At 53.2% G+C, this 12,108-nt stretch overlaps 1 protein-coding gene across 1 annotated transcript in view; it reads right to left on the bottom strand.

The window, feature by feature from the left end:
• SCARA5 (scavenger receptor class A member 5) overlaps nucleotides 1–12,108 on the bottom strand; it is a 106,632-nt gene that overhangs the window by 18,448 nt on the left and 76,076 nt on the right. The window lies entirely within an intron of this gene.

The following is a 12,108-nucleotide window of genomic DNA, read 5'->3' as shown; positions in this document are numbered from 1 at the left end:
AGACTACCCTGGGAAGCCCTGCAGGCCCGTAGAGTGGGGTGGTGAGGAGAGCAGAGAGCCCAGGAGGGAGAGGGACAGGGTCGGTCTAGCACGTTCTTTGGAGTCCTGGAGACATGGAGACGCTGTCTCGTCCTCATTCCTTCGCTGCCATGACTCGAGGAATCAATGACAAAATTCTCTCCTGGCCCCAATCCAGTCAGCTCCACGTCCTCCTCTCACCTGGGCCTCAGCCTGGGTCTATAAAGACTTGAGCGAGACACTGACCTTTCCCTAACAGTTCAAGGCCCATCTTAGAGGGCTGGAGAGATAGCTCAGCTGGTAGAGTGCTTGCTTCACAAGCACAAGACCCTGAGTTCGATCCCCAGTACCGCAAAAAAATAAATTAAAAAAAAAAAAAAAAGGCCCATCTTAGGATCATCCCAGCCCACTTACAGTGCCTGCCCGAGAGGTCAAGGCTGCCCGAAGACCTACTGTTGTTTCCAGTCAGCGTGCGAGCCCAAGGCCCCAGTCCCAGGCTCTGTGGACGGCAGGACCACAGCTAGGGAAACGCCAGTAGCCACACCAGGTGGCTTCCTGTGGGACGATCCCCTTGCTGTTTTTGTCACTTTTCACTTCCCACTCTACTGGTCTCCCTGGTTTGTCATCACCTCTGTGTAAACTGAGGTAGAGGTCAGTTCGCACTGGATTCTTTTCCCTTCAGCAATTGTTGCTGCTGATTAAATGCTAATGGGCAGGGATGCAGAGTCCACAGGCTATGTCTGAGATGAGACCCTGGAGTGACAGGCTGATCTCCCAGGGTGGTGGCTGCTCAGATGACCTTGGATTCTGAAGGACCATCTCATTCCAGGCTCAGCAAGGCCCACCTGTATGATGGATCCGGGCTCCCGAGTCCTCCCAGGCCCTATTCTTGAAGACACCCAGTCCTTGCTATTAGAACAGCCCGCAGAGAGCACCCATGAATGCCACACACCCAAGGGCTGACTGGCAGGCTGCCTCTGCGGCCCGGGGGTCAGTGAGTTCATGGAGTCTGACAGTGGCGGTGACCCCTGTGGGGAGAAACCCTGGGCAGGTGGAGGGAGGCTGCTTCTGGGCTTAGGAGGGCTGGAATACCAGCTCCACCTGGCCAAAGCCATCTCTGGACACCAAACCTCTCGGCAAGTGTGGAGAGGTGGCAGGAACACGCGCTCTGAGTCTTGCACATGGTGGGCCCTGTCACTGCGAGCTCCCACCCCGGCTCCAGCTGTCCACCCAGCAGCGCACGGGTTAGCGGTGAGCAGTCTCCCCACACGGCCCAGGACAGCCTGGACACGGCCGGAGGAGGGATAGGGATCAGATCTGGACAGGAGCGACTGTGCCCCATTAGGAACAGGAACCAGGGGCCCATTCCTGGATTGGATTAGTCTCCGCCTCACTTCCTCTCTGCTCCCCAAGGCACACAGCTCCTGGCTTCTTAGCGTCCTTGGGAAGGGGGACAAGGGCATCCAGCAGAAGCCTGGCTCCTGCTGTCAGCAACTTTCTGCACACTAATGCAAACTGGATGCAATTCGTTAAGCAAGGCAGCTCTGGAACGGTCCCCGAATTCCACACGCGGGCCGAGGCCACTCTTGGGCTCCCGGCACAGATCTTATAAATCTCTTGATGTGTGCGGACTCTCCTCCCAGGCAAATGCTTCTTTGCTCTCGCTGCTTTGTGAAATACGTGCATAGGAAAAGCAGAAAAGTGGGGGTCCAAACAAAGGAGGCTGGGTCTCACTCCAGACTCCCTGCTCCGAATCCCTGAGCCAGAGCGAAGCCGTCTGGGGTTGACCTTGAGCCTCCCCCCCACTTCCAACAGGGGGCCTCCCTCCCTGTGTGCCCGGCACAGCTGCTCATCCTGCGCTGGGAATGGAAGGCGACTCGTGGTATCTCTGGGGGATTCATTCCAGGATATTTAAACTGAGCATCTGGTTTCATTTACTGGGCACTGGCATCTCTGGATGTGTCTGGGGTTTTTTATCCGATTATTTCTCACCTTATTGACACTCCATGCTTTGGGTTTTGCAGTTGTGATTGCGGAGCGAGATGTAAGATATCTTCCTCTTCTAGGACAACCGAGCAAGCGGCCTCTCTGCTGAGCCCCTCAGCAGATTCGGGACTAACATCTCTCGGACCCGGTCAGGGTAGCCTTGGAACGCCCTGCTGTCCGCAGAACCTGTCCACACCTGGCTCAGAGTCACCCCCGAGGCCAAGTACAGTAAAGCCAGGTGGCAAACACTCTCGGGAGAGGCTGCAAGTCAAGCTTGAAGGGTGAAGGGAACTGATGTCTGCCTGCCATTCCCCGGCATGGCAGGCCCTGTGGAGAGCTCCACACGTGCGTTTTCTCACTAGTCTTCTCAACAGCTTCTCAAATAATAACTTATTAATAAGTTATTAGAGCTCTCTTTTAACCAAAGAGGAAACAGGCCCAGAAGAGTCAAGTGATTTGCTCTGGGTCACACAGCTGCTACAGGGTAGAGTCAGACTGAAGAGCAGAGGCCAACTCTCAGCTGAACACTTCAGGCAAATATTGAAAGAACCCTCAGCAAATGCAAAGCACTTTATATCTGTCTCTCAAAAGCCCTGTGGGGTGTGAAGCATTTCCTGTCGTTGGGCTTAAGGGAGTGAGTCTTGGAGGTGTGGTTCTCAGCCTGACTGCACATAGGGTTCACCTGGGAAGTGCAGCAGACAGCTTTGAACAGTTTGGGATGTGTTTTGTGGGCAGACTTTGTGCACAGCCAGGGCACTGTCAGAGAGGGTAAATCTGGGGTTGAGCTGGGGCTACACAGCTCACTAGTTGTCTGGTCCTGTAAGGCACGTAGGTGTCACCTGCTCTGGGACAGCTTTCCTTGCCTGTGCTCCCTGCCTGTAGGAATATTACACTGCTATGTAGTGGGTCACACACCGCCCTGCCCTGCAGGACTCTAAGACGTAAGGTTCACGAAAGGCCCCAGAACCTGCCTGGCTGCGCATGAGGAGGGCCCCGGAGCCCAGGGAACTGGGCATCTAGAGGAAGGAGAGGAGGAGTAGCCCAACTTGCGTGGACTAGCCAGGCCCCTGGATGTTTGCTTTTCCTGCCTTGCAGTCCCCTGCCAAAGCAAAACAAGAGGAAAGAAGGGAGTTTGTGGAGAACAGAAATAAACATGGGGCTGGGAAAAGAGGCCCTGCGTCTCTGCAGCTGCAGAGCAGGGCTCCAGGGATAATCGGGACCATCTGCCCATTAAGGAAGCTGAACTTTCATTCCTTGGTAAAGGAAGAACTCCCCATGCCCCCAGCAGGCCTGCAGCAGGAGGGCCTGCAGCCCCACCTTCCCCAGGCTGGGGTGACACTTCTCAACAGGAAATGTGATCCATATGGGAGGACAGGAGCCATCCCCAAAGCAAAAGAAGGCACAGCTCATCCTGTCTGCTCTCCCGGAGGGCATGGCTTTCCAACTGTGTCCTGGCCTGTGGGTGTGCTTTAGAAAACGCTGTTCCTCCAGAGTAATCTGCTCGGAACTTAACGTGGGACTGGCGGCCCTTCAGACTGTCTTTATCGGAAGTCTCAACAGATTTGTGCAGCCTTCCTCCATAGTGGTCTGTTGCCACTGTCCTATTGTACAGCAGCGGAAGCTGAGGCTCAGAGAAGGTAATTGACTTTCTCCAAGTCACATGATAATGTGACCACACCTGGCTCTCCACCGTGCTGTGTCTCTGGAGTCACACGGGGTGCTCGGGACTTGGCTGGGTAGGAGCAACAGAGATATCTCCTCAGGCACCTCTGTTGCCTCCTGCCCATCTCCCAGCTCTGGGGCGTGCTCTCTGGAGACTGGGAGCGTGGCTCTCTGATAGCAGGTGCTCAGAATGAATGAGTAGATTTCCCTGCCAGCCCAGGACTGGCACCCCCATGGCAGTGGGAGGGGAACACAGGCCCAGAAGGCCAGCTGGGAGCTGGATTTGCAGGAATTTTCTGCAGGGGCCTGGGCAGACTGGCGAGCCCTTCTCTTACCTTTCTTACTGCGCCTCTCAAAGGGCAGTGAGGAGTCAGAGAGTCAACAGGCATTTAGGACTGAAAAGAAACGCCGGAGAGCCCAGAGAGAAGTGATGCCCCACTTCCCTATGCAGGCCTGGAACTGTCCTAGCTGGCAACCGGGAGGCCTCCCTGCTCCCTGGCGAAGACTTCATGGGCACGCTGCTCCAACCTCCAGGCCCCACGCCCAGGCCTAGTGGCCTCTCCTGGGAGGGCTCTTACTTTCCTCTGCTCTGGCTCCCACTGACCTGCCCGTCTCAGTTCTACTCTCTGGGTTCCAGGACCCCCCTGTTAGGATGCTCCCCAGCCCATACTGCCGAGTTTCAAAGGCAGAGACCAAGGGAGAGCCAGGCTGGGAGCTTTCCAACTCCATGACCCTGGGCCGGATCTAACCTCTCAGTGGCTTCCTGCTCTGTCACAGGAGACATGACACGAGACCAAGAGTTGCTCAGTGACTGACGGTTGGGTCTTGGCCACGTTGAGCTCCATGCGATCCTGAGGGAGGCCTGTGGTGGGTTTGGGGCATTGCGGCAAGCGACCCTCCCAGCTCCTGAGTCAGCGAGGAAGCCGCGAATCCCTCCCAGCTCTCCTACCACAGCGCCCGCGAGACCTCCCCAGGAGGCTATGGCTTCCTCTCTCTCACTTCTCTTTCTTCCATCTAAATTCTACAAACAGCTCCCTGAAGAAAACAGACTGAAATCCAGCTCTGGGGTAGGGAAGTCCACTAAAGTTGGTCCCAAATACCCTCCAAGGGTGTTTTCTGTGTCTAAGGACAGGCAGGGACATGAGGCTGTGAAGTTAAGGGACACACAGGTTCATTGGCAGCCCACACATGCCTTACCTCCCAACATCACCACGGGAGAAAGCTCAGGGTGGTGGGCAAACAGAACAACTCCCAAGTTTATTTGAAATGTTTTCCAAATAAACAGCTCAACCATTCCTAGTTTTAATGTATGTCTCAACTTTGTTTCAACTTAACTCTCACTTGGTATAAAACCCACATGAAAGACCCAAAGCTCAGTTCTTTGGGGGTTTCAAGGCACTGTTTTTATAGAAAATTCTGTGCTCACCTTCGGCTGGAAGTTTGTATTACTAATAGAGTTTTCTGGGGGGCAGGCCCCAGAAACCACTGCCTGTTTGCTGAGGAAGTGGGCAGGCCCAACCTGGGGAGCTGCCTGCAGGGCCCCAATGGAAGGAAGGGCTGCAGAGAAGAGCAGAGTGTGGGCAGGCTGGTCTTGCTCACCCCCCTAGAAAGAACAGGGGCTGGAGAGAGTAGCAAGCACAAAGTCTCCATGCGAACCCTCCCAGGTCCCCCGTCTACACCTGGCAGCGAACTGGGAACATAGGCTCCAAACACAGGCTTGTTTATTTATTTATTTTCCAACTAGCAATTCTTCTTGACTTCGGCCTTTGGTTCCTGTTTTCACTTAGCATATATTTAGAAGACAAATATTAGTGGATGGGTTAATGACCTCTGGACACTGCTCGTTCCCAAGCAGGGCTTCATTCCTCCTGGCTTTAGCACTGGTCCCTCCCCTGGGCACAGGCCCCAGCCCTGGTCTCTCTTCCTCTGGCCAGAGATGCTGAACATATCATTTGTAAGAGATGAATGGAGGACTGGGGCTGTAGCTCCGGGGTAGAGGGCTCGCCGAGCATGCGTGAGTTCAATCCCTAGTACTGGGAGGGGAAAAAAGGAGAGTAATTTGACTAGTTCAGCAATTTCTGCCTCTTGGGAAGCTTCTCCCACACTCCCTCATTTGTCCACCTGGCCTCTTAACAGAGTTAGACCTTCAATGCTTCCAAGCCCTCCTGAGTTCACAGGAAGCCACCAAATCAAAGAACACCAGGGATTCATCGGAACGGAACTGTTTTCTGCGCACAGCAATCGGAAGCTCTCCTGGAAGGGGTGACCAGAAGCTTTCAGGAAGAGCAACTGAATTAGTTTGGGGAGGGTTAAGATAGGATCCTGGTAATCTAGAAGATCTGAAAGGCCAGGTCCCACCACAGCACAGAATAAGGCGGGGGGATGAAACTGTGGTCAGAGAGGTTAAGGGACTGGCCTCAGGGACACCCGCCAGTGGGTCAGAAAAGGACTTGGAGCTCAGCTTGCTACTGTCCTATTGTGATCATGAGAAATGCCCCTAAAACTGAGGTGTCAGTGGTGAGACAGAAACGCCTTTCGTGGTATTTGTCTTTTGTCCCTGGCTCCTGGAACAGCACGGGGGCATCTCTGGTATTCATAAAAGCCCCTTTCAACCACATCTGTGCTGTTGATGAGGTGACTCTGGAAAGCTCCTAAGGAAGTGGGGGTGCTGCTTGCCAGTGGAACCGACCAATGAGCAGGTTGGCACTTCCAGCCACTCCTCTGCCCTGCCCTGTCCCCTAACCTCCAGGAAGGGGAGAAGGTGATGTAATCAGTCTTGCCGGTGTAACGAAGCCTCCATAAAAGCCCAACGGTCAGGGTTCTCAGAGCTTCCGGGTGGCCCGACGCGTGGGGGAGCGGGACTGGTGGTGACCCACCTCACCTCATCCTATATGCTGCTTCCCTGCGGCTCCTCCTGAGTTGCAGCCCTTGTAAGAACCCAGTAAACCTCTCTCTGTCCCTGAGCTCTGTGAGCCATTCTAGCAAGTGATGGTACCCAAGGAGGGGATTGTGGGAACCCCTAATTTGCAGCTGGCTGGCCAGTGGTTCTGGAGGCTTGGACTGGCAAGTGGAGGCAGCCCTGTGGGGTTGAGCACCCAACCCACAGGATCTGTGCTAACTCCAGGTAGACAGAGTGGAACTGAATCACAGGACTTCCCACGGGCGCAGAGTGGCGGTGGGAAGAACCGCAGGCAGAGCACCGCGTGAAGGAGCTTGGGCATTTTCCCCCGAGCGACTCCACGGGGCAAGCGGCTCCTGCAGAGCCCCGTGGAGTTGCCTCTCGTTTTCTGGAGATATGGTTCTGACAAACAGAACTTGCTGAAGCGGGAGGAGGAGCTGGAGCAGAAGAGCAACCTGGACTGGAGTAGGGGCTGTCCCCAGGAGGAAGGGCCTGCCTACCGTGCCAGGCCTTGGTGGGTATGGAGGGCCACCAGGGATGACGAGGTGCTTGTAAGGTCCTCACAGCCACCTGCCTGTGTTCAGCCTGCTGGTGGCCTCCCAGGACCCACAAGGCCATGCTCAGCCCCCTGACCCCTGTCAGGCCCACAGGGATTCACTCATGCCTTTCGCCCCAGGTCTTGTTCTTACATTCCAAACTCCTGCCATTCCAAACCATGCGGGCCTCTCAGAGAACACTTCCTGTTTCCCTCACAGTCTCTGCACCTGGGATGCCTTTACCTTCCAGCAGCCTATTGGACACAAACCTTCTCCTCAGGCCTTGAGCCAAAGACCCCTCCCTGACTGTCGCTTCCTCTACCATCACCCTCCCCACCCTGCACTGCAATTGCAAAGAGTCTTTCTCACGGCTAGACTTGAGTTGCCCAGCCCTTAGCGAGGCCCTGGTACATAGCATCTGCTCACAAAAGTTTGCCAAAGAAATGAATGAACCAAGGCTCTCTTCCCCAGATTCCTGCTTTCATCCACACATCCATCTTTATGACAGAAGTAAGAGGGCACCCCATGCAATCTCTCCGACCTCTGCTCCTTTCCACCACTAGCTCTGCCCCTGCTTTCCCCAGTTTCATCTCATTTCGGGCAATCCCACATTGGCCGCTTCCTTGTGCTTCTTTTTCTCTCTGGTGTCTCCCATTCTGTTTCAGTTTTTGCCTCAGGACAATTTTCCTGGGTGAATTTTTTGTCCCTTCCCATTTTCAGTTACTAGACAGACATAAACTTTGGGAAGGAATCATTTGAAAAACCCTTTCACATTTCCATGTGTACTTTTGTGCATCTACTGAGCATTTACCAGATACTATAAGGACAAGGGGAATGAATGAATGAATGATAAAACTGAACAAAGGCACCAGCAAATACACACTGCCAGCTATGCGCAGGTGCCTCATCATCCATTGCTACACAACCAGGAAGCTAGTGAAAGGCTGATGGGGTGGAAGGCTTTGCTGGCAGAGGCAGAGCCCACTCTGTAGGAGTCTGCTTGGGCCAGCTCAGAGCCACAGGGCAGGGCGGCCGAGACTAAAGAAGAGCAAACTCAACACAGAGAAGACAACCTGGAAAGTAAAGTAAGAGAACAGCTAAGGGGAAATTAGCACCTTCATTCTAAACCACTCGGGACAGACAGAGAGACCCATGAGGACCCCTGGCTGAACAAAAGGTAAGTAAAGAGGGTAGCAGAGGGGTAAGCGTGTGGATTCCAGGCCAGACAGACTCGACTGGTGTCCTAGCTCTGTCCCGTGTGAACTCTGGGGACCCCCAGAAGATCCCTTATCCTCTCTACCCTCAGCCTTTTCTCCCTATGGTGCGCATAACATGCCTCCTGAGGATTATATCCCTGAGAGCTAAGTGATCTAAAGTGTGCAGAACCTGCTTCTCACCCGACAAGGCACACACATATGAGTAGTATGGGAGCAGGTTTATGTTTCTTTTTTCTTTTTTTTCTTTTTGGTACCAGGGATTGAACCCAGGGGCACTTAACCATTGAGCCGCATCCCCAGTGCCAACTGCCTTCCCCCACTTTTGAGACAGGGTCTCACTAAGTTGCTTAGGGCCTTGCTAAATTGCAGAGGCTGGCCTTGAACTTGTGATTCTCCTGCCTCAGCCTCCTGAGTCACTGGGATTATAGACATGAGCCACCATGCCCAGCTGCAGTTCAGTTTTCTTAAAAGACTGATTTACTCTTAAATCATATTGCTGCTTGGATGTTCATGTTATATAAGAAATGAAGATAGGATATGTGTGGGCTGGGGTTGTGGCTCAGTGGTAGAGCGCTTGCCTAGCATGTGTGAGGCACTGGGTTCGATTCTCAGCACCGCATATAAAGAAAGAAAGAAAATAAAGGTCCATCAACAACTAAAAAAAAAAAAAAAAAAAAAAATCAAAAAAAGATTGTATGTGTGTTTAATAAAGAAATATTACTTTTTCATAAAGGATGCAATAGCTCCGTCTCTCCAGGCCTTTGATAAGGCCAACTGTCACAGAGACATCATCCTAAAGGACTCCCCCAGGACATGGAGATGGGAGGAAGGGAGTTCCTAGACTCCAAGACTCTCTTTGTCTCTTATATTCTAAAACAGAGATAGAAACAACAGCTAAGGGGAAACTGTTCAGAAACCCCTCCCCTGATCATGTATTTTGAATGACACTGCATGCTGGTTGCCACTGGGATCCTGCCTCCAAATTTTCCTAAATATGGAAAGTATACAACATCTTTAAGATTTTCTGAGCTTCCAGTGATAACTGTCAACAAACACTGGCTTAGAATTCACCCCGTGTCATGCTGCCTATTTTTTTCCATGTGAACTCAAATGGAGAAAAGTTTTTTAAACAACCTGAACTTATATCCTGCTTTAAATTCATGCCCTGGGACTTAAACAAAATTGAATCTTTTACCGACTCCTTCGCTACGAAAACACTGTTTATTTTTCCTTCCAACAGACCATATACGAGAATAAAACAAATGTCCTTCTCTCTTGAGATGCAAATGTGGAACTTTTTTCCCCTGGCCAAACTTCCAAAAGCCAAACATCTAATGCAATGACTGAAGTATCACCCTTGCCTGATAAAACAAACAACAACAACAACAAAAAACCAGAACACAACAACAAAAATCATCAAGCAGCCTCGAGAAATCTGGATTCTAGACTTGATTTGGTGGTGACCTTGTGTCCCTCCACCTCTCTGTTCTTGGTCTCTGTTCAGTGAACTGGAGGGGTGGGGCTGTTGGAGGGAAAGGAACCGATCTGAAGCTCATCCAAACCCTAAAATCCCATGACTCCAGATCAAAACACGGGTAAACAACGGCAAGACTTATGTTCTGAAAAATATTACAGTATTGACTCAAAACACAGGTCCCTAGAGATTTTCTCTGTAATGTCCTCCTCAAAGGGCCACGGCCATGGGGGTGTCCATCCTGTTTCTGTACCTTTAGTGCAGTAACATCCCCACCTGCTGGAGCTTAAAGTTTTTACGCTAAAGGTGTCACTGGAGGCGTCCCTGAAGGTTCCCCAGCCTCGGCTGGGTCTCCAGAGGCAGCCGGGTTGGCGGCTCCTGTACAGTGCTGGCTTTTGGAGGAGGTGTCTGTCTACTGCACACAGCATCCTTCCCGCTGCCCAGGGCCCGCGGAATGACTCAGCGAGCTTCCGAAGTGGGCACCGTGTGTGTCAGAATTTCCGCGCTTCTCTGAAAGATGAGCCTTGGGCTTCTCCTTAGAGCCCAGCTCTCAGGGATATAGTTAACGCCGCTGGGACAGGACCAGAGCGCCTCGGAAACAGCAGGAGTCTGAATATAGCTTGGCTTTGACGTGGCCTGAGGCAGGGTAGGCGGCGGAGGCCGTGGGAAGGCAGCCCCGCCAGGGGACAGGAACAGGCCTCAGCCTGAACCTACCACGGCAATATTCCCCTCAGCCTGAGGTCCTTCTGCGGGCACCTGGACCTTGTAGTGAGGGAGGGAGTCACTAGGAATTTTCTGGAGCTCACCCCCACTCTCCAAGACCCTGCTGTCCAGGACCCAGCTGACCAGGACCACAGCCTATGTTCTCATCCCTGAATCAGGAAGTTGGAGCCCAAACGTTCAGTTCTCAGCTGCCCCTGCCTACTGATGTGGGAACTCAGGCCTGCTTTCTGAGCCTCTGACAAGGAGAAGACAGGTGATGGCCTTCAGTCTCGTTGTCAGTGACTCCTGTGGGTCTCCATGTTCCTCCTGGTGTTGTGAACGGCTTCTTGTCAATGACCTGCCTCTGTTGAGGCCCTCACCTTCCTGTTACCCTCCCAAGAGAGACCATTTGGGGGACTTAGAAGGGAAATCTTGGAGCTTGGTGCAAGCTCTGGGCTCTGAGTTTTGTGTCTGAGCTCTGGGGTCCAGTCAGGGTGTAGTCTCTTCAAGGCAGGAAAAAAGCCTCAGTCCCTGGAGAGGGGCGTCCAGATCTGACGTCAGCCTCTGGCTGTGCGGTCAGCAGGCCCCAGGGCCAAGTGAACAGGACCCGTCCCCAGGCCTCCCACCCATCTCCAGAGAGCTCCAGGGATGCCAGAAAACAATATCTCCACTCTGTGCCCTGCCTTGAGTCCAGCCACCTTGGCCCACAGAAGCCAGGTAGACAGTGACCAGAGCATCCTTCACACCCACAGTGCCTGGGCTGGCTCTGACCTCCCATCTCCTCTCAAGTTAGCTGAAAATAGCTGCCAGAGAGGTCCTGACAAGACCCCTCCAGAATGTGAGAGCATTTCTGATCTCCCTCTCAAAGGTCATCTTTCCACACAGTCCCTCCCTTCCTGCCCAAGCTGTCGGGAGTTGTTTATTTCTCAGAGCTAAATGCCACGATCTCCTCAGCTACCTTGGCAATGTTCTGTCAGAAACAGTTGGCCAACAGGGCAGGAGAAACCGGCACCCCAAGACAGTGTTCAGGGCCCAGCCCTTTAGGGAGGCTCTCAGTCAGGGTCAGCCTGTGACTCTGCAGTGGTTTTCGTCCCTAGGTCCACGGAACGGAGAATGCGGGCATCCTTCCCAGGCCAAGGCCTCCCAGGGCCAAGCCCGGAACATGATGCCCAAGGAGGCGATAATGGGCTCACGCCCTCACACGGGGCGGCCGTGCTTCGGAGCCAGCAGAACAACGTGCTGGTTGTTTTGTTTGTGTTTAAAACTTGGCTAGGGGACTCTATTCACTCTGCTCTGGCAATCTTCCCAAGATCCTACATGCACACCCTGGAAGAGGGCGGCACAGCCAGATAAGTCGCGCCCTGTGCCCGTTGCATTGAGACCTGAGCATCTCCACGCGGTTCCCACACGGGGTGGTCTGCCAGAGGGCAGCATCTCCACCCTCACCACCCTCTCAGTGGCAAAGGAGGAAAACAGGAGACTCTACCTGGCTTCTGTGTTCTTTTCTATGCAACACCCCCTTTTTCCTAGGGTCAGTAACTGAGTTTTTGCAGGCACGGTTGATGATTTCAGGAAGGAGGTCTGAACTGGTGCATTGAATGGAATGCTGATAAT

The sequence above is a fragment of the Sciurus vulgaris genome (assembly GCF_902686455.1).
Source record: "Sciurus vulgaris genome assembly, chromosome: 5".
Taxonomy (NCBI): Eukaryota; Metazoa; Chordata; class Mammalia; order Rodentia; family Sciuridae; genus Sciurus; species Sciurus vulgaris.
This window is presented reverse-complemented; position numbering and strand designations above follow the sequence as displayed.